This window comes from Trichomycterus rosablanca, chromosome 27 (genome assembly GCF_030014385.1).
Source record: "Trichomycterus rosablanca isolate fTriRos1 chromosome 27, fTriRos1.hap1, whole genome shotgun sequence".
Lineage (NCBI taxonomy): Eukaryota > Metazoa > Chordata > Actinopteri > Siluriformes > Trichomycteridae > Trichomycterus > Trichomycterus rosablanca.
In genome coordinates this window covers 14837550-14860748 of record NC_086014.1, presented here as the reverse complement: position 1 = coordinate 14860748, position 23199 = coordinate 14837550, and the positions used below count along the sequence as shown (strand labels likewise).

Genomic DNA, 23199 nt, shown 5'->3' with positions numbered 1-23199 from the left:
AAAACTATCACTGTCGCCCCGTCGTGCGCTCCAGTAAAGGATTTAGGGATGAATGGCTGGTGCTTTTTGGGTTGTATCGGAACACCGACTGATCAGTGTCCAGCCATACAGATATAGATCATGTTTTGACCGAACAGGCACAAATTCCCATACACAGACACACTCCAAACTCTCTCTGTTTTAATATGGTTTGTTTTAGAAATGGGTGTCCATATACTTGTTGGTTAGTTATGCTGGATGAATTAGAATGCTGACTGTCAGCCAGGCCTTCCAGTTCAGTTTTTGTTCGCTGTGCAGGCACAAGTTCCCACAGACACACTCCAAACTATTACAACAAGCCTTCCAGCATGTCCTGCACTGCAATAATAATAATAATAATAAAATAATAATAATAAAATAATAATAATAATAATAGAAATAATAATCCTGAGTCCTGAGCTCAGCCCCACTCACCAGCTCTGGGATGAACCGGAACACCGACTGACCAATCAGCGCGCAGCTGTACACATATACAAATTACAATACTTATGACAGAACGGGCACAAATTCCCACACACCTGGACGTACTTCTTATATATCTATAAGTCTCATGAGAAGTCTTCTGTTACAGAGGGCACTGTGGGAACGGGACGTCTGACAAGCTCACAATCAGGCATCCGAATGCTTGTGGTCTAGCGCTTGATTGGGGCGGGCACAGATGCCCACAGGCGTACTCCAAATCTGTGTGCAAAGTAAAAAGGTCTTTCCAGAGAGGTGCAGCACAACTCCAGGCTCGAGGTTTGTGCGTAGGTGTGTGTGAGGAGTGTGTAGTGGAACAGCGGTCTGTCGTCAAGTAAGACTCTGAGCATCAGGATCAAGAGTGATGTTTGTGTTCACCTTGCCAACCTGTGAGGGTGAGACTCCAGATATACCCGCACTCAGTGTGTGTGTGTGTGTGTGTGTGTTGTGTTCAGTCGTGGCTCGTCCGGCCTGTCTCCGTCGCCCGTCTCTCCCTCTCCGCCAGCCTGACAGTGACGCCTCCTGTCACTTTCGCGGGTCGCTCTGCCCCAAATGAAAGCGGCGCCCGTGATGGCACGGGGCACTCCAGTCTGCCGACGTGTTCCGTCTTTCTTCTTCTACAGTCTCCCGTCTCTCTGACCCGCGCCGCGTGGCACACGCTACCGGAAAGTTCTTTCAAGTCCCGCGCCGAGTCGCCTCGTATATTATTCATGACCCCGGTGCCACGCGAGGCGGCGCCGACTTACTGAACCGGTAAGTAAGGTGACGACTCGGCAGGCGTGTACACACACACACACACACGGGCGTACCTGCTAGCCGAATTTCTTCCGTCTGCTTCTCGGCGTCTCTCTGTGTTCCTGGTTGTCGGCGTGCAGCACCGCCAGCGCTCAGAGCTACAAAACCGTCCGGATCTGCCGTGGCGTCGAGGGAAAAAACTCCAGTTTGTTTGTGCACACCAGTAAATTAATCCCAGTAGCTTTTATCCCTCCCAGGACAGGACAGGACAGGACAGGACAGGTGAAGGGCGAGAGGCTCAGATTCGGCTGAGTTTCGGCTGAAGCCACATTTTTATAGACGGGAGAGAGACAGTGACAGGCAGAGGACGTGAGAGGAATGAAAGAGGTGACCGTAAAAGAGTGGACATGCACTCAGGAGTAGATGTGGTGGACTTTTCCTGAAGGACTGGACGTGCCACACTTATACATGTGCAAAAATAACTGGACGCTTTTACTGGTTACGCTCAGGTGTTTCAGCCACGCCCACTACACCAGGCATGTGTTTATTTCCTTTTTTAACTCCTCTATAGGGGGCAAAATTCCAGGTACAACCCTCTTATCTGTACCCGGACGTGGGACCGGCACTGAGAGCGCAATGACTGGGATATTTCAGCTTTCAAACGTTAGCCGATCATATGAATGCAGATGCCCGACCGGCCGACAGCACAGCCGAGATTCGAATAAAAGCAATAATAACAATAATAATAAAAATAATAATAATAAAATTATAATAAATAATAATAATAATAATAGAAATATTTATAATAATAATAATAATATTCATAATAATAATAATAGTAATGATAATAAATAATAATAATAAAATAATAATAAATAATAATAATATTAACAATAGAAATAATAATAATAATATTAAAATTATAATAATAATAATAAAATAATAACAATAATAATTACAATAATATGTATAATAATAATATTTATAATAGTAATAATATTTATAATAATAACAATAGTATTTATAATAATAATAATAATAGAAATAATAATATTAATAGTAATAATGATAATTATAATAATAATAATAATAATAATATAAACATGAACAGCAGTCAGCAGTAACCAATCCGCCCAGTTAAATGTTGAGGAGGTTAAAGAGGGGTGTGGCAGTATTTAACCTCCCAGAATTCCCTGCTGAAAATCAGAGAGGTTGTCGGGTCCAGGGCGGGTCACCTCCACTGAACCCAATTTAAGTGTGTGCACCACCAGCGGACCCAATCAGAGAGAAAGTGTAGAAACACGACCTAGACAAGTAACGATCCATCAGTGAACCTTCTCACCAGCACTTAACATCAGCTATTGATTACACACACACACACACACACACACACACACTCAGATAGAGCCACTTGAGTGTGTGTCCATTTCCTATCGATTATTTCCAGTCTATTTGTATGGATGGGCGCGGCTCCTCAGCCTCACCGGGGAATGCTTTAAACACTCATTTGAAATTATAATCCAGCAGAGTAAATATCATAATTGCTCCCGTGGCCCCCGGGGGCCTCCACAGGCATCGGTCAATACTGACCTCTTACTGTTAGCCAGCGCTAAGCTGCTAGCTGCCAAAATAATAGTCTGGCTCTTTATAATCAGAGCGTTTATGTGGACGGGGCTTTAAAACCATGTTAGTCAGTGATGAGAGAGGGGTTAGACAGGAAGCAGTTCAGAATACAGGGTATAATCAGGACTGTAGTGATGAGAGAGGGGTTAGAGAGGGGTCTGTGGGGGGTCACTATTGATCAGATGGGCTCTTAGGACTGATGATTTAACTGAGGTGCAGGAAAAAGTGTTAAATATTAAAATATTTATATTTAATATCAGAAAAATAAGCAACACGTTCTGTGTGCTGGATGGTACCGAAAATTATAGCAATTATAGCAATAAAAATAATAACCAATAAATAATAATAATAATAATGATAATAATAATAAGCTTAATAATAATAATAATAAAAATAATATATTTTATATATCTTATATCTTATATTATATATATCTTTATATTATATATATCTTTATATATATATATATATATCTTTATATATATATATATATATATATATATATATATATAAAAAGAACCAGTAATTAATAATAATGATAATAATAATAACAACTATAATAATAATAATAAAAATAAAAACAATAATAATAATAATGTAATACTACTACTAATAATAATATTTAATAACAATCATCAATAAAATAAAATATTAATCATACTAACAGAAATATTATAAATAATATTCATAATAGAAATAATAATAACCCATTAATACTGATTATAATTATAAAATAATAATACATTTAAAGAATAATAATTAATCTACAGTAGATATTAGTATTATTATTATTATTATTATTATTTAACATTATTATTATTATTATTACAATTGTTGTAATTATTATTATTATTATTATTATTATTATTATTATTATCAGCCACACTCAACAGCTCTGAAATAAACCAGAACACAGCTTGGTCGATCAGCACCCGGCCGTACAAATGAACGGTCACAAATTCCCACACACAGACACACGCTCCAAAGTACTGTGAGAAGTTTCTCAGAAAAGGTCACACAGGCGTCGCTCTGTTTTAATACAGTTTGTTTTTGAAACACGCTCACGATCAGGCGTCCGAATACTTTTGGCCATGTGTATATTTCGGGTGTTTGGGGTCTTGTATGCGGGCGGGTTGAGGTGGGAGCGGGAGCTGGATCACACTCACACGCTTGTGAAATTCGAACAGCGCTTTATTAGAAGCTAACAAACGCTATTTATAGCTAAAGCGCCTCACAGTCGCTAACGACCCGGAGATCTTCCTCACCTGAATACAGAGTTAACCGTCTTTAAAGCATGAGGAGGTAATAAGTGCCTGCAGTCCTGTTCCAGATGCAGGTCAGGCCGGAGGTGTACAGGTATAGAAACTACAATGAGCAAATATAATAAACTAAAAGTGAGGGGTCGTAGGTTCCCCCCTCGCCCCTCTTTCAGGGTCACGGGGGCTTTACAGGGATTCGGCGTTCAGCTCGACAGATGAGGGAATTCCGGAACAGACAGGAGCGGCCAGTAAAATTCCCGTCTGTTCCTCCCGGTCGTCCCATAATCAGCAGCAGACCCCCGGCGTGCCTCAGCCCTCGGAATACGCTTTCCAATAACACGTATTTAGCCGGGATTTATGCAGAGCCGCCGAGGCCGTAAACCCCTTCAAAGTGCGGTGTTGGTTTTTATTAGGGATCCCCGCCGTGCCGCGGCTGCTATCTGGTCCTCGTTAAGCATCATCGCGGCGTGTTTAGCCCGTCAGCTTTAGCATAACGGGGCTGTAAAAACAGGGTCGCGTCTCAAAAATAAACCTAAACAAATAAAGTTACACCGACATGTTAGCTGTTACACTGACTGAGGAGAGCCTCGGACTAGCAGCTCTGCTCATTCTGACACCTGTGCAGCCCTCTTAGACCTATAGATAGATAGACAGACAGACAGACAGATAAGTAGATAGATAGGTAGGTAGGTATATAGATAGATAGATAGATAGATAGATAGATAGATAGATAGATAGATAGATAGATAGATAGATAGATAGATAGATAGATAGATAGATAGATAGATAGATAGACAGACAGTTTGGTACATAGGTAGGTTGTAGATAGGTAGATAACAGATAGACAGGTAGGTAGATTAATAAGTACGTAGGTAGATAAGTAAATAGACAGGTAGGTAGATAGGTAGGTAGGTAGGTAGGTAGGTTAATATATAGGTAAGTAGATAGATAGATAGATAGATAGATAGATAGATAGATAGATAGATAGATAGATAGATAGACAGACAGACAGACAGACAGACAGACAGACAGACAGACAGACAGACAGACAGATAGATAGATAGACAGGTAGGTAGATGGATCATTTCCTGATGTTGGAAACCTGATACCTCTGGATCTTCTCAGATCTTCTCAAAACTGGAGTGTTGATGAACTGAAAGCAAAACTGTGAGATATTTGGGGGGGGTCGGGATGGAGCCTGACACTGACCACAGCACAACCTGACAGAGGGGTCAGCTATTTGACCTCTCTGACCTCTGACCCCAGTTTGATTGAAGTGACAGACTGGCTCGGTCTGCGTGTGTGTGTGTGTGTGTGTGTGAGTGAACTTGATCTCGGTGTAACGAGGGTGAATACGAGCGCTCGTATATCTTCAGATTCCTTCCATTTTTCTTCTCTCAGTCTGGAGCTGCTCGAGTCCACGAGCAATTATCACGAAACGTGAGACCACAGCGCAGGACTGTGTCTGTGTGGACGCCCGGCCAGGTCGGAAGTATGTGGACACCAGATTTAGGAGTGTAACTGTGGGGCATTCTGGCTATACAGTTGAAGGATTATTTGTGAGGTGCTAACGTTGCACAGGAAGGCTGGGTCACAGTCAGCGTTCCAATTCGTCCCACAGGAGTACAGTAAGCTTTGATGTCAAGTCTTTACGGACTTTGATTTGGGCGAAGACCTTCCCTAAACTTTTGTAAACACGGGTTGTCCACATATTTTTGGCCATATAGTGTGTGTATATGGTTTGCAGGTTAGTAGGCAGTAGTAGGTTCGCCTCTCGCCCCTCTGCACCGTGACTTTCGGGGTCAGGGTGGATTAACAGGGATTGGGTGTTTAGCTGGATACCCAGCGCTCATTAGGTGCACGTTTGTTTTGCCTCCGCACCACGGATTAACGTAATGGCCCCGTCTGCGTCTCCACCTTGTCGGCGGCTCAAGGTCGTCCGCGGCGTCTCTCTCTCTCAGCGTTCTCAAATGTTCGGCGTCGCTCAGCGCGGCCTCCCCGCAAATCCCCTCAGCGCTCCCAGATGGAGTCCTGTTAAGGGGTAAAGGACCGAAACTGGACACCGCAGCCAGATCCTGATGGGCTCCCTGATAACGGGCCGCGGCCGGGCGTCGCCGTATGGGACCGGACCCTGGAATTCGGCTTATACATCATCATAAAGCCATTAGTATCCGGCACCAGGAATTACCGAGACGTTCGGCGGAGCTGATGTCATGTGATAGCTTTTTCAGGGCGTGGCCACTCGGCTCCAGAATTTCCACCAAGGTTTGTGAAGATGGGTGCAAAACCACACCCCACACCCCAATCTTCACATTCTAATAACACATGAAGTCATAATCAGATTATTTAGACGCTCTGAATGCCAGCTAACGTCTCCCCCCGTGTACCGAAACGCTTAAACTGTCCCTGACGCCCCAGTTTACAAATAACTAATAAATAATAAGAGCAGAACCAACTCATATGTAGAGGGACTAACTGTATTGTATAGCTTATATTTAACGTTGTGTTGTTGGAAGTCCTCAATACCAGTTTGTTTCTGTTTCTGTTTGGTTATAAACAGGGTGTCCACTTTAATCTGCTCAGAGAGGAGGGAGGACGACCCCCCCCCCCCCCATCCATCCACCCCCTCGAAAAAAGAAGGACCTAAACTTGGGGGTAAAGGTAGGTCGTCTACTATAATCTACTCACCAAACACAATGCTTACCAAGAATAATAATAATAATAATAATAAAATAATAATAATAAAATATTAATAATAATAATAATAATAATAATAAAATAATAATAGTAATAATAGTAATTAAAATATTAATAATAATAAAAATAATAAAATAGTAAGAATAATAAGAATAATTAAAATATTAATATTAATAATAATTATTAGTATTAATATTAATAATAATATGTTGATAATAATATAATGATGATAGTAATAATAATAATAATAATAATGATTGTTCTGTCAGTTTGTTTTTTGTGCTGTTTTGATCTGTGAAATATTAGTAAATAATAATAAATAATAATAAATATTAATAAATATCAGTACTGAGAAGATGAACAGTTCACATAAGTGCACAATCAGCCAGTACGGTTGAAGAATGAGGACTTTCCAATCTAAAGTCCAGTGTTTGGTCTGTATAGCTTCATGTTGTAAATCTTCATGACATTGGGTGCACGTGGGTATATGTGTTTTTTAAGAAAAGAAAGTTCTAGAAACTCTGAGAAGAGTGCATGTTGTATTCCAATAAGACCAGTCTTTGTGGGAGGAACCCTCGCGGCGTGGCCAGCGTTTGCGTTCCCTGACCGTGTATTTCTGGGCGGTCGGTGTACCTGCTCACAGCTCACAGTACGTGGCGTGTTTACCACCGTGGGAAGATGAACCTAGCTGCTGAATTTTAAACGCTCCGTACGCGGGTGTGGTTTCCCCGAATCCGTACACAAGCCCGAGGGGCGAACGCTAAGCTGTCAGAAACCCCCGCGATCGGACGCGGCGTAATGATCGGGCGGCGGCAGAGGAAAGATCCTCCGTCTCTTAACTTCAGAGAAATGTCAATTGCTCGTTAGCACCTCGGGGCGCCCGAGACAAGAGGAGATGATTGATTTCGCTGTTAGGGAATGTAAGACAAGGCAACAAACAGTCCGCCCGTCAGGCAGCTTAATGAACGGCTCGGCCGGAAGGAGCGCCGTGGAATGCAAATGAAACGGCACCCGAGAAACGTGAGCTTTTCTGCTCGAACAGGAATGGGCCTTCCCTAAAATGTCTCCGGGATCTTGGAGCCGAACGTCAAGTATCCAGGCTTTCCTCCAGATTTTTGAGTGTGCCTGTGGGGCTTTGTGCCCATTCCATCAAAATGCATTTGAGGTCAGACGCAACTGACACGTCTTTATGTGGCTTGCTTTGTGCACAGGTGGCACAGTCAAGATGTAACATGGAAGGGCCTTCCCTAAACTCTTGCTGTCAAGGGGTGTCCGATTACTTTCGGGCATGTAGTGTACGTGGACACCTCTTCTGTTTAGGCGGGACGAATCTGGAACGCAGGTCCTCAGGACCTTGGAGCAGATCGTGAAGTATCCAGGAACACACTCTTTGCGAGATTTTGGAGTGTGACTGTGGGACTTTGTGCCCATTTAATCAGACGTGGTGTCCAAAGGGGTACAAATACTTTTGTCCCTATAGTGTAGGTGCACCTCCAAGTGGTCTCCCAGGATCTTTGAGCCAAACGTCAAGTATCCAGGCTTTCCTCCAGATTTTGGAGTGTGCCTGTGGGGCTTTGTGCCCGTTCAGTCAGACATGGAGCATGGGCCTTCCCTAAACTGTTGCTTTCATTTTGGAAGCATGATTATAGCGTACATGGACTTTTATATACTTTTATTTAGGCGGAACGAATTTGGAACCGAATGTCAAGTATCCAGGCTGACTGAACAGGCACAAATTCCCACACACAGCCACACTGCAGTTCAAAAGTCTGGCTGTGTTTCAGGTGTCCGAATACTTTTACACACACACACACACTCACACACACACACACACACACACACTTACACACTTACACACACACACACACACACACTTACACTTCTCCTCGTTTCATGTGCACTCTACGTTCACTTGAGCGTTTAATTCAACAAATCCAGCACTCGTGATCCATCAGGAGCGCCGCTCGGGTTCGTTCAATTTGTAGCGGCCGGTCCCGGCGTGATCAAAGCCGCCGCCCCGCGCCCGACATGCGGCTCAAATTAGAGCGACACCGGAGTCTCGGGCGCGCTCGGAGCCGCCGCTCGGAGAGGGCTTAGCGGGAGGAGAATTCCTCGCTACATCTGGTTCCAATGAGGGCGGGTGCCAGGCTCGCGGCTTTAAAGCTGAAGGTTCTTCTCCGTTCAGGCCCCGGGGTCACTCGGCCAGGGGAACGCCGGGTCCCGGGGGGTGTATGTGGGAGGGGGGGGGGGGGGGGGGGTGTTTAGTGTCACGCCGGAATGTTACTGATACTCTCGGGTTAGCGCAAAGCTCATTTCATGGTTTAGACTCATTTCGGTGGTAGCCGGGCACCTCGTCGGGGGTTCGAGGAGGCAGGAGTGGGTGTACCAAACTGTTTGCGCCCAATTTAGGTGCCATTTGCGTTTATTCTGCCCCCAAAAATTGGCGTACGGCTGATTTGGCACCTAATTTCTTCCGCCTCCCAAAACCAGATGTAAATCAGGTGCAGCTGTTTTGCTGGAAGTGGTTGCCAGGTCTGTATTTATCCACACAGTGAAGTTTGAACTTTGAAACCGGTTGCCAGGTCCGTATTTACCCACGCGTTGAAGTTTGAATTTTGGAAGCGGTTGCCAGGTCCGTATTTATCCATGCATTGAAGTTTGAACTCTGGAAGTGGTTGCCAGGTCCGTATTTATTTATGCATTGAAGTTTGAACTTTGGAAGCGGTTGCCAGGTCCGTATTAATCCATGCATTGAAGTTTGAATTTTGAAAACGGTTGCCAGGTCTGTATTTATACACACATTGCAGTTTGAACTTTGGAAGCGGTTGCCAGGCCTGTATTTATCCACACATTTTCATTTTCGGCATTTATCAGATTTATCAAAGTGACTTACAGTATACAGTCTAAGCATTTGAGGGTTAAGGGCCTTGCTCAAGGGTCCAACAGTGGGAACCTGGCGGTGGTGGGCCAGTGACCAGTGACCTTTAAATTACTAGTCCAGTACCCTAACCGCTGGGCCACAACAATTCGGATGGGGTGGATCATGTGTCCACATACTCTGGACTATCCGAGAGGTAACGGAGATTTCGGAACACCCCTGCCTGACCGCGCTCGTAAATCTACGGCAGCGACTTCAAACAGCTCCGCCCCGGCTAAGTCCTCTCAGAGCGCGGTAATTTATGCACCGAACGACGTTCGTCACGTATCTGAAATCAAAGCTCGACTTTTACAACCTGCGGCGTGAGAAGAACCAGAGGAGCAGCGCTAGCGGGCTGAGACGACTTTCACTCACGCCGTCCGTCACTAGCCCCCTCCTGTACGCGGCGGGGTTCATTACAGGCGGCGGGTTGCGTCGTACGTCTGGTGAGTAACGGCGTGACCGCGCGCGGTCGTTGACCTCTGCTCGGACATGCCGCGGATGGGTCGTACCTCTCTCCGCCCGCGTGATTTACACCCCGGCGAGCGGCCGTTTATCTACCGGCTAATGTACGAAGCACCTGCAACCTGCCTGGTAGCACCGCCGGGATGCGAACTCATGCCATGCTGGTAGGCTAGACTCGAACTAAGACTAAAACTTTCAGTCAAGTTTAAGATTCCGGCACCAAGACGTTCCATTTATTTCCCTATTAATCCTGCAGCATGATGCTACCAGCGCGTATTTCACGGTTATCCAGCTGCTTTGGTTCACGTGTACCATACTGACGGACCTCACAAAGTAAAGCCGTCGGCTATGAATGAATCGATGGCGTGTTAGCGACAACCTTGATCAAAGCTAAGTCTCAGGTACGAGTGTTAAAAATCACGGTAAGAAGATCGGACAGGTCCGGGGCGCTCGAGTGGCCACGCCCGTGTAAGGACATCAAAGACGAGCGCGTCCGAAAGATGACGTGAGAGGCGTCGGAAACGTGAAGCACATGTGCGAATGCTTTACGGCGTGATGTGTTTCGCACGTGAGAGAGAAGAAAGGAGCGGAGAGAGGGGCGATGAGGTGCCGCCCCGTTACCCTCCGCCGTGACCCCGTGACTGTTTGTTGACACGTTTTGGACAGGGGCACTTGAACACCAGAAAGGGAAGAATGAGGAGGAGAAGGGGAGGGCGTGGCAGGTTTGATGGATGACGGGGACTCAGGTTACTTTCGGAGGTGGTGTGGGGGGGGGGGGGGGTACAGCTGTGACAAGCTGCTAAGTGCACCCAAACAAGCTGGTTCGTGCCGGAGAGGTGGTGAAACCCACAGGCGTGTCGTCCACTGGACGTGGAGAAGAACAGCGGTCGCTGGACGTACCCTCCAAACGAGTCCGCTGGGACGCCGCGGCTAATGGTTTTCATTCTCCAGCGTTTGAAAGCGGAGAAGGTGTGAAGAAGAGGAAAAAGATGTGGCGTATCAGGGCGGGGCATTTGGGATTAGAGATAAGCGTTACCCCTCGAGCGTGGGAGTCTCGCCGGCTCTCTAATGGCCTGGAAGTGACGTAAACATGGATGAAGCCTGAAGAACAGCTTGTGGAACATCTCGTTCTGAGAGAAGTTCCTCTACAGACTTTTTTTGGAAGCTGGATCGGCCAACACTTGGTCAGCAGAGAACTGAGGTTCTGAAACTGTAGGTATGAACCTCCTAGTTCTTCTCAAGGGTCCTCAAATGCGCCTGAGATCAGCAAGCTCCTCAAGTTCCTTTACAAACTCTTTATAAGCTTGATCAGTCAACACTTGGTCAGCAGAGGTCTGAGGTTCTAAAACTCTGAGGACAAATGTCTTAGTTCTTCTCAGAGTTTCTCAAATGAGTTTGAGGTCAGCAAGCTCCTCAAGTTCCTCTACAAACTCTTTTTTGGAAGTTTGATTGGTCAACACTTGGTCAGCAGAGGTCTAAAGTTCCAAGGCTCTGAGGAGGAATGTCTTAGTTCTTCTCAAGGGTCCTCAAATGCGTCTGAGATCAGCAAGCTCCTCAAGTTCCTCCAGTAACCATTTTAAGGGGGTGGATTGGTCAACACTTGGTCAGCAGAGGTCTAAAGTTCCAAGGCTCTGAGGAGGAACGTCTTAGTTCTTCTCAAAGATCTTTAAATGCGTCTGAGATCAGCAAGCTCCTCAAGTTCCTCGTCAAGCTAAGCCACGTGTCCATGGATCTTCAGAAAAGCCTGCAGTGAAACGTCTTAAATCAATCGTTTGGAGGGGTCTCCGCATACTTTTGGCCGTACAGAGAGGTCATCTAGTGAGGGCGTGGCAGCAGATACAGTGGTACTGTAAATTAGGACAGTAGGACCTTCATGAGCCATCATGTTGGTTCCTGAGCGGTTCCTCTTCCTGTATGTCAAAACAAAGGCATCCTTTATACTGGTAACAGGACCGTCACCCCTCCCGAAATGAGCCAGGAACCCGGGTCGCCCGGGTGTGTGTGTGTGTGTGTGAGAGTGTGTGTGTGTGTGTGTGTGTGTGTGTGTGAGTGTGTGTGTGAGAGTGTGTGTGTGTGAGTGTGTGTGTGAGAGTGTGTGTGTGTGTGTGTTTGTGTGTGTGTGTGTGTGTGAGAGTGTGTGTGTGTGTGTGTGTGTGTGAGTGTGTGTGTGTGAGTGTGTGTGTGTGAGTGTGTGTGTTTGTGTGTGTGTGTGTGTGTGTGTGTGAGAGTGTGTGTGTGTGTGTGTGTGAGTGTGTGAGTGTGTGTGTGTGAGAGTGTGTGTGAGTGTGTGTGTGAGTGTGTGTGTGTGAGTGTGTGTGTTTGTGTGTGTGTGTGTGTGTGAGAGTGTGTGTGAGTGTGTGTGTGTGTGAGTGTGTGAGTGTGTGTGTGTGAGTGTGTGTATTTATTTTTGGGGGGGGGGTGCAGGAGGGTAGAAGGATATCCAGGCTAAACGGTGGCTCAGGTTCTCCTCGTGCCAGGATCCTGCTGAGTTGGCAGACCCGCGCTGGACGCTGCTGACGTCATACCCGCTGCCCGGCGGCGTCATCGCACGAGCGCTACACAATGCAGGGCTGGCGCAGAGGGCGGGGCGGGTGTTATTTTTCACGAGGGGGGTTCCTTTTCGGGACCGGGGAGCCAAATATAGCCGAAAACTTTGATTCCTGTGTATATACGGTATTATTCACGGTCAAAAGTATGTGGACGCCTCGTCCGGTTACAAAACCACAAGTGTTAGAATAGATGGAGCGGATTTGTGGAGGTAACAGCCTGAGCTCGTTTAGGATTTTGGAGTTTTTCTGTGGGGATCTCTGTCCGTTCGGTTTGACGTGATGTTTAACGAGAAGGCCTGACTCACAGCAGACGTTCCGATTCATCCCAAAGCTGCACGAACGGCGTGAGGTACGTAAATCTCACATTCTCAGTCTGATATGACGTATTTAACCATCGAGGTACGACTGGTACTGACACTGAGTTAAATTAACGTGGTGTAGCGTGGGTGCTGTACAACTCCATGGACCCAGGTTCGATCCCTGCTTCTGGTTGCCTGTAGCGGCCACGTCTTTCCTCGCTGCTTTGCTTCCATCTCTGAACCGGCGGTCGATTTCTCTCGAGACCACATTTCCTCTGTTTTTTTCAGACCTGGCTTTTTGACCTTGGGCAGGATGACCCGTGATTACAATAATAATGGATTTCTACACTGTATAGATGAAAGTATTGGGACGCCTCGTCTAATTACTGAATGCACGCATTTCAGCCAGGACAGTTACTAACAGTTATAAATCAATCATATAAAAGAAATCACATGCTTCTGACATTGCAGCAACAGTTTAGGGAAGGCCCTTTTCTGTCCCCGCATGAACAGGCCTACACAGAGCCCTGACCTCAGCCCCACTCAACAGCTCTGGGATGAACCGCCAGCCTGGTCGCCACCCTAGTCTCGTCTGACTGAACAGCTAGAGATTCCCATAGACACACTCCATAATCTTATATGAGCTTAGACTGTTACCCCCGGGAGCTTAATAAAACCTTTCAGTCATTGTACCAACACGCTAAAACTCGCAGCTCTACATCAGTCGGCGCTCGGCGGAAACACGCTGCTGTAAAATTCATTTGTTATTAGTTGAATAATTTAGCGGCGGCGTTACGCGTTTCAGGAAGCGAGAGAGAGAGCGGGCGCGGCCGGAGCGCACCAGGCCCACGGTGGGAAACGTGCCAGAGTCTGATCAAACACGGCGTGGAAATCAAACCGGAATAACACGCACGCCGACACGCCGCGTGTGATTTATAATTAATGCTTTTTATTATTTAGCCGCGTCACTTCAAAGGAAAAACTCGCCGGAGACGTTCTGCTAATCAGATCAGATTAATACGAGAGGAACCAGCGCTCGCTTTCACTGCTCCAGATCAGAAAACAACAACAAACACAAACGAAAAAACACAAACGTTCTGCTGATCGATCAGTCGGTGTTCCGGTTCATCCCGGAGCTGTTGAGTGAGGCTGAGCTCAGGGTCTCTGTGCCGGACTCTCGGGTTTGCTTCGTGCACAGGCGGTACAGTCATGTTGTAAAAGGAAATGTCCTTCCCTAAGCTGTTTATATGATTGATTTATTACACCTGTTAATTAGACCTTCATTCCTGTAATCACACCTCGTCCTGCTCAAGGTCACAGTGGATCCAAATCCAAAATGCCGGGCCGAAAGAAAGAGGACACGCGTCCTTGAGAGAAATCGATGGAAGCAAAGCAGCGAGGAAAGACACGCCCGTCACAGGCAACCAGAAGCAAGGATCGAACCTGGGTCCATGGAGTTGTACAGCACCCACGCTACACGCCCCCTGCTGCTTTAACTCAGTATCAGTATCAGCCATATCACGATGGTTAAACATTTAATATCAGACTGAGAATGTGAGCAAAGTCAGTGAAAGACCATCAGCGCCTGATTCACAGATGCTCACCCAAACGGGCGTAAATTCCAATAGGCACGATCCGAATCTTGTATTCGGGAAACCTTTGGCAAGGAGTAGATGCTGTTATAGCTGCAAAGAGAGCAGACTCTACAGGCACAGCCCTACACCTTCTGTGGAAGACCCTGACAGGTCGATAGCACCCTGTACAGACTGGCGTATCGTACCGCTGTGCCACCGTAGCGTAGCGTGGAATCGTTCTCCCGGTTTGTCTGTCCGTCCCTCGAAAGTCACGTGACCTGACGCGGGCGTGTCCGAATTCTGGTGGGCCGCCAGCGACAGATGTGCTCAGTCAAACGGCTAATTGAAAAGCCGACGGAATTTCGGCGGCTCGGCTATTCAGCGCGGCGTAATGAAAGAGCGCCAACGACAACATTTAACACACACACACACACACACTCACACACACACACACACTCGATCCCTCCCCTCTCATCAGCCGCACCATTAACAATCCTGTGTGAAGATGAAAACAGCGGCTGGTTTATTCAGTAAATGAAAGCACATAACGAGACGCCGTCCCAGGAGCGCTTTTCCCATTTTAATAATACATCAAGGAGCCGTACAAGCCGTCACACACACACGCGTGGCTAGTTGTGCTTTACCGAATGCTAAAAGGTACACAACATGATCGCTATTAGCTAAATGAAAAGAGCCTTTAGCTGAGGGCTATCGTTCAACCGCGACAAACTCCAGACGTCTCGTCTCTTATTGTCTCGTCTCGTCTCATGTTGTTTCTTCTTCGCTTTTCTTGTCTCTTTGTTGTGTGTTTATTAATTTGTCTCTTCTCAGCTTATCTGGTTTCTTTTAGTCTCGTCTCTATTTGTCTCGTCTCGTCTTTTTTTGTCTTTTCTAGTCTTGTTTCATCTCTTCTCTGTCCCTTTTTGTCTCGTTGCTTCTAGTCTTGTCCTGTCCTGACTTGTGTCTTCTCATATCATCTCGTCTTGTCTTTTCGAATCTTCTCTCTTCTTGTCTCGTTTCTTCGTGTCCTTTCTTGTCCCTTTTTTGTGTTTATTAGTCTGTCTCCTCTACTCTCGTCTCTTCTCATCCCTTATTGTCCCTTTTTGTCTTGTTGCTTCTCGTCTTTTCTTTTCCTGTTTCTTTTCTTGTCTCATCTGTTCTAGTCTTGTCTTGTTTCCTTATGTGTGTTTATTAGTTTGTCTCTTTTCGTCTCATCCTAGTTCTTCTCATCTCGTTTGTTCTCGTCTCTTCTAGTCTCCTCTTGTTTTAGTTTCATCTCTTTTGGTCTCGTCTCTTCTCTTCTTTTCCCGTCTGGACGTGTGTCTTTTCATAACATCTTGTCTTTTCTAGTCTTGTCTCATCTCTTTTTGTCTCGTGTCTTCTGGTCTTGTTTTTTTCTCACCCCGTCTCGTCTCGTTTCTGCTGGTCTCACCTCTTCTTGACCCGTCTTGTCTTGTCTCCTCTGATCTCCTCTCGTCTCCTGCAGTCTCAGATCTCTCTCTCAGATCTGGGTTCTCTGTTTTCCTTTTGTATTTATTATTTATTTTAAATTCCTGCTTCATTTTCCTCTCTGTTCACGCGACTGATTACAGGCATGAATAATAAAACCGCCTCTAATTAAAAACTCTAATTAAATATGCAAAATTCTCCTGATAATGAGATTGCGCAATACCTCGGAGTAAAGCCGCGGATGAATTAGTGTGTGTGTGTGTGTGTGTGTGTGTGTGTGTGCGTGTGTGTGCTTACCGCCCGTGTGTATCATTACCTCTAATAACACCATCATTTACACGCAGCTCATAAATCTGAACCGGGTTCGAATACAGTAGCGGCTTCAGCCTGATACGGTCAAAAGTATCAGGACGCCCCGTCTAACAATTAAACAGGTCTCACCCTGCGTCCTGGTGCGTCCTTTTAGCGGGGAGACGATGCACGAGTATCCACGCGATCGTCCAGCTCTTCTGCTGCTCCGCTGTCCACTTCCGACGCCCGGTGCTCAGAGCGGGCGTGTTAAACAGCGGACAGTAGTTAGCATGGGCGCCTGAGCAGCGGGAGCTCCCCTGTCACTTCGTACCCCGTTGTGTTCGGTTTGTGTTGCTGTTTTGACGGGCGTGTCCGGAACTGTTTGATTCTCCCGGTGTTTCCGCGTGATTCGATGTTTCTTGGAACCTTGCCGCGTTTACGAGACGGACGGGAGGCGTCCCTGTTAAACCGGCTCCCATAATCCACCCCGGTTAATAAATCCAAGCCGGGACGAGCGGGATGAAGGCCGCGGTTAACGTGGATGGAAATGAACCATTCCGCCGCTCCATCAGCATAACTCACTCAGAGTCCACGCGGCCGCCGGCGTTCATTACAGTTTTAACAGGACTTCGGGCGCGGCGGGTTCATCCGGTGTTTAGAGCGTCGGTACCGATCTGCCATCGGCGTCTCCGAACGACCTTCCGGCCCTCAGGGCCGCCCACGACTCCTCATGACTCTCCTCCCGTTTCTTTACGACCGCACCGAGCGATCCATCACCGATTATCACCGCCATTGTTTTTTATGCAGAGACTATAAACAAACACTGGATCACGGAGCGCGGCGGGTGAATCCGGGACGGGCCATTCGGGGGAGGTCGCGGCGCGCCGGGGAAACTGTCACCCGGATTAACGAGGCGCGTTCCGGCGGAGTCTCTTCTCCTGGTTTTACTGCTCGTTCTCAGAGTTCGATGGGAGAGACGACCTCGGAGGCATGAACTTTTCCACTTTAAAAGCCCCCCCCCCATTTTAAGGATGTCTAAAAGCGTCCGCGGCACAAAACTCGCCCGTGACGTCAATCTTATTCTAAAATCCGCCGCAGAGGGAAGTGGGAAGCGCGGCTCTTCTTTTAAACCCGACACAAAGACTCGTGCAACTAAGGCGACGCTAAGCGAAGGACAGGAAGGAAACAATAGCAGTAAACAGGCCGTCAGATCGCCGCCGCGGAGAGCGCGCTCGCTTTCAGTTGAACGCCGGCGCTGGCGTCATGTGCTGAGCTCATCTCACATGGACCAAAAGACAGTGGACGCGTGTTCTGGGTCTAATGAGTCCATGCCGCAATTGTTTTGGAGTGTGTTGCAGGGATCAGAATCCAAACGACGATTTTTTGATCTGTTTTATCAGTAGCATATAAAATGTTATCAAACGTCCCAACTTTTCTGGAAACTGAGTTTGTATATTAATGTGTGAAAGATTCAGTGGCACATAAAATAAAACAGAGTAACGAAGGCTGACCACGATTTAGATAAAATAAATAATAAATAAAATAACGGGCGTGGTTCTGGTCTGGCTTTTAATGGTTTTGTGGTGCTGCGGAAATAAATCGTCCGTCCCCCCGTCCCACTCCTCCAGAAAAAGGTCAGGATTCTGATCGTCTGGGCTCGAACACGGTCCGGATTTCTTAATTAGGGCCGAGAGGTGCGCGGAGACCCTGATTTAGGGTGAAGGGTACACGAGAATCCGGACACGTCTAAGCGCTCGCTGTCTTTAAAGTTCAGCCTCGTTTAAAGGAAGCGATGAAGCACCACGGCGGCTCTTCTCTTATACATAGAACAGTCAGTCGTGGATTGATTTGATGTACGGAGACGGCGCGACAAGACACCACATTCGTTTACAGTACACCAGTTAGTTTCCGCATACCAGTAGGTGGATTGGCAGTTCCGTATTGCCTAAACCCTGACACGTCAAGCCCAAGATCACAGTGGACATTCCAAGTCGGCTATCAGAAGGGCATAAAGCACGTCACCTTTGGACTCTGGAGTTGGGGAAGGGGGGGGGGGGGGGGGGGGTTTGGGGGTCGCCACTTTTTTTTAGTCTAACTTAAGACGTGTGGGATGAATTGGAACACCAACTATGAGCCAGGCCTTATCAGCCAACCTCTCGGTTCCTGTGTGGGCTTTTGTTTCCTCTTACCAGTAGGTGAATTGGCAGTTCCATATTGCCCAAACTCCGACAAGTCAAGCTGAAGATCATCATTGACGTTCCTAGTCGTCGATAAGAAGGGCATAAAGCACATCACCTTTGGACCCTGGAGGAGGGGGGATTTGGTGGTCGCCACTAATCAGCCTTAGTTAAGACGTTTGGGATGAATTGGAACACCAACTATGAGTCAGGCCTTATCAGCCAACATCATTGCACAGTTTTTAACCTGCAATCCCAGCAGTCACGATCCGTGTACATTTGCTGCTTTTGATCCGAAGCCACTAACGATTCCGACTGAATACATTTTGAGGTAGTGAGGGTCAAGGGCCTCGATCAGGGGCCCAACGGTGGGTGAGAACATCCCTCTGCTCTCTCACTCAGCCCCACTCAACAGCTTTTGAATGAACCGGAACACCGACTGCCCATACAGGCACAAATCCCCACAGACATACTCCAAAGTCTTGTGTGAGAACCGATCTCAGAGCAGCGACTGTTGTTCCAGCTGAAGGTCTAACGAGCTCTCGTTCAGGTAGGATGTTGCGCTTGAGCGTTATTGCGCTGGTTTGGGTTTCAGCTCGTACCTGCGGAACCCGACACCAGCGGCTCTGTATCAGATTGAAGCCGCTCCTCCGTTCTCCTGATAAAATAGTTCCTCTCCGCTAACATCCCGCCGCCGGCGTAACCGGAGCCGAGGTTATTACATCAGATCTGGCCGCGCCCGCGTGCGAAGCCGACCGTGCCATATACAGAACGGGCCGAATGAGCGATAGCATGCTAAATTAAACCCGCAACCTCGCGGCTCGTGTATCGCGGCGCTAAATGAGAACGCCGTAACGGAGCCGCGCGACCTTTGGATCGTTTATCGGCAAAGCTCGCACACCTGCAGGACGCGGGTTTCGGCCAATCGGCGGCTTTTGTTGATGCTGAGCTACCAGCTACGGTTTCCTTTGTTTGCTTTGAGTTTGCGGTCAAGGATCCATCGGAAGGGCATAAAGCACGTCACTACTGGACTCTGGAGTGGGGTGGATTCAGGGGTCGCCAATTTTCAGCCTTTTGGGATGCCCAATGGGTACACCACTTTGTTTCCTCATACCAGTAGGTGGATTGGCAGGCAGTTCCGTATTTTCTCCAGCTAGGTGCGAGCGTGAGAGTTTCTCAGGTCAAGCCAAAGATCACCGTGGACGTTCCTAGTTGTACATCGGTAGGGCATAAAGCACGTCACCCTTGGACTCTGGAGACTGTTTAGTCTTAGTTAAGACGTTTGGGACGAATTGGAACACCACCTATGAGTCAGGCCTTGTCAGCAAACAGCAGTGCGCATTTTTTAACTGCAATCCCAGCAGTCATGATCCGTGTACATTTGCCCCTTTTGATTCTGACTGAATACATTTTGTGCGAGTGAGGGTTAAGGGCCTCGATCAGGGGCCCAACGGTGGTAGGGCTCGAGCCAGCGACCTTCTGATTGCCAGTCCGGTTCTTATGTACCCAGCAGCACGTATTATCCTGATATTCAGGTATCCACAGCCTCTCACAAGTGGCTCCAGCGTAACGTAAACAAAGAAGCTGCTTGTTTTCAGCGTGGATGTGTGGGATTGTTAGCGTAATGCGGGAAATAATACGGAAAAGGAAATTAGTTCGCCTCCCTCGCGAGGACCTCCTGCGGAGTTCTGACCTTATTTACCCGTCAGTGGAAGAATAACAATCCGCACGGACGGAGGGTAAAGCACCGGCGCATTCAATACACGGATGGGCCTCATTAGGACAACATAACAGCACTTTTCATGTGCCGGATACTTCTCATAATATTTATTTCCTTTTTTTAATACGCCGTACGGACTAAAGTATCGGGCCGCCCCTACTAGCTATTGAGTTTATATTTAAGCAACAGTTTAGGGAAGGCCCCTTCCTGTTCCAGACCGAGCTCTGACCTCAGCCCCACTCGACAGCTCTGGGATGAACCGGAACACCGACTGATCGATCAGCGTTTGGTCGTACACATACAAATGCTGGGCACAAATCCCCACACACAGACGCACTTCAAAGTCTTGTGAGGAGCCGACGAGCTCACAGTCAGGCGTCCAAATACTTGTGGTCTATGTATGTTGAATGCGCCGGTGCTGATCTTCACTGGGGATGAGGTTAGGACTCATCAGACCATGTCTCACAGTCATGCTGAAGCAACAAAGGTCCTTCCCCAAACTGCTGCTTCCTTGCAATGTACGAGGGGCGTCCACATACTTTCGGCGGCGCGTCCTGTCAGTGTAGGACGGCGGCGGCGGGGTGGGTTCGGCTGTCAGCGCCGCGTCTTCTTCAGAGGTCGCGGCTACGTTTGACCTCTGTCTCGTCTGCGTCCCCGCCGGCGCTCGGCGCGCACCAATCAGCCGGCCCCGTGTCAGGACGGAGTGATTTTGATTGGACGCTCTGGGGTGCGACTGTCAAAAAGAGCGGGAATCCTAATGAGACGGGCGGAACGCGGTCCGCTAATGTCGCCCGCGCGCCTTGTCGTTAGGGAGGACCCCAGCCGCGGGCTGTCAGGTGGCTCGTTAGGCCGTTTCGGTCCTCGGCGAAATCACAAATCCCGCGCCTAGCTTAGCATCTTGCTAATTTATCCGCTTGTGTACAGTTTGTGTGCGCCCCTGCTGGCGTGAGGGCATCCCCGCTGCATTTTGTCTCCTGATTAAAATGCGCCGATGCGTTCCGTCAGCGCCGCTGTCTCCGCTGTCGGCCTCTGCAGGGACGGAGCATTGTTAGCGGGGCGCAATTAGAACCACGTGTTCCTGAAGCCGCCACCTGCACTGACCCAGCAACCTTCTTGGATACTACAGCATCTATGTAGCGACATACTTGCCACCACCTAAAATGCCACCGCGATTGTTTAGAATTTCAAAGCAACACCCTAGCGATCACGGCTAAACAGTGTCAGCTCAAGTTGAAACCGCAACCTTCAAGCAGCATCTTTAAGGTGCCAACAAATTCGTCCACGTCTTTATATCCCACAAGACCCCCCCAACCATACCCCCTGCCCCCTCCCCCAAAATAAATAAATAAATAAATCACCGCCGGACCATTCTCATTTCCCATTATTATCTGGTTTGAGAATAAAGGTCCTTCCCCAAACTGCTGCTCACGACGTACGTACTGTACGTGTCCACATACTTTTGCCCGCTTGGCGCTGACGTGGTCTGTATGTGACCGTCGCAGGATCAAAGGCGTGAACTGGAGTAGCTGAAACGTGAGGATCCGAGCACTTTCCCCTCGTTCAGTGCTTGTTGTCGTTCCTCTGTTTGCCCTGCCTCTCTGTTAGAGAGGGTTTAGTGTTTTTCGGGGGGCCCTGGGGGAGGGTGGGGGTATCAGGGGCCCCGTGCGTTCGCCTCTGAAGGGTTAAACAACCTTTTCAGCGACCCGTCGACGTTCCCTGGCCCCGTCGACCGGAGGAAAACAAAAATCTGTCTGAGTTCTGTTTGTCGGCTGTTCCCTGCGTGGTGTAATATCCATGACAATCGGGTCGGGCTCTCGGGCGGAGGGGGGAGGAACCGGGGGCCACTTTCAGGCCCTCGAGGGCTTTATTTGGGTGGATTTAAAAGAGGGAGTGTGAAGGGCCCTCCACTCCTGCATCAATGGGCCTTTAATTCGTGAACGGGCATCAGTACGGCGCTCACGTTCCAGCCGGGGCACAACAACGGGGGAAAATAATGGTGGAACAGCGGGCGTTCTCAGGGACATCAAAGGCTCGCCAAATTCTGTATTATTATGCTGAAAAGACTACGTTACCCAGCATGCACCAGCAACTCGCACTAAACCTAAGCTGATCCAAGTTTACCTTATTTGGACATAAAGGTTCTCACTGCGGTTACTTAAAATGCCATTACGATTGCTTGGAACATCAAAGCAACACCCTAGCAACCTTCTTGGATACCACAGCATCCACCTAGTAATATACTTGCAACCACCTAAAATGCCATTGCGATCACTCGAAATATCAAAGCAACACCCTAGCAACCTTCTTGGATACCACAGCAACCGCTTAGTGACGTACTTGCAGTCACTTAGAATACCACTGCAGCTTAGTGGCAGCTCGATTTGAACCCACAACCTTCAGACCGCCGGCTCTTGGCTCGAGAGCGGTGCGACCGCGCGGCAGCCCGATCGAAGGGTCGTGGGAAGGAAGAGCGAAAGCGCGGCGCATCTACTTTCACGGACCATATGGAAATTCTGTTGTGGTGTGAGCGGACAGATAACGGGCGACTTCAACGGCCGTGTGTGTGTGTTTGTGTGTGTGTGTACGCTGGGCGGGATGGCACTCTGACCCCTGGCATATGGAGAGCCATTAAGGAGGAGGACTCCTTCAAACACACACACACACACACACACACCCTTGGGACTTTGATTTGTTAATGAATTGCTCTATTGACTCACATCTTAGCTTGCTTCATTAGCCAAAGACCAACACTGGCACTCCTCTCCTCTAGAGGAGACGCCGGAGGGGCCCGGACAGAAGATCCTATTGTGCCCGGGGTCCCAAATCTCCAGTGTTTTTTTTCTCTGGTGTTGTCGCCCCCGCGCTCTCCCGCTCTCTCTCTCTCTTTCAGTTTAGCCACGGCTAAATTTGTTTTGTGATGATTTAAGACGACTCTCCAGAACTCAG

General features: G+C 47.9%; 1 long non-coding RNA gene across 3 annotated transcripts in view; it reads left to right on the top strand.

The window, feature by feature from the left end:
- The window catches only part of LOC134304258 (uncharacterized), a 123771-nt gene that overhangs the window by 15941 nt on the left and 84631 nt on the right, over window positions 1–23199 (top strand). For all 3 annotated transcript variants that reach the window (XR_010007795.1, XR_010007794.1, XR_010007793.1), the window contains exon 2: window positions 6676–6776. This is a non-coding gene — a long non-coding RNA (uncharacterized LOC134304258). The remainder of the gene's footprint in view (window positions 1–6675; window positions 6777–23199) is intronic.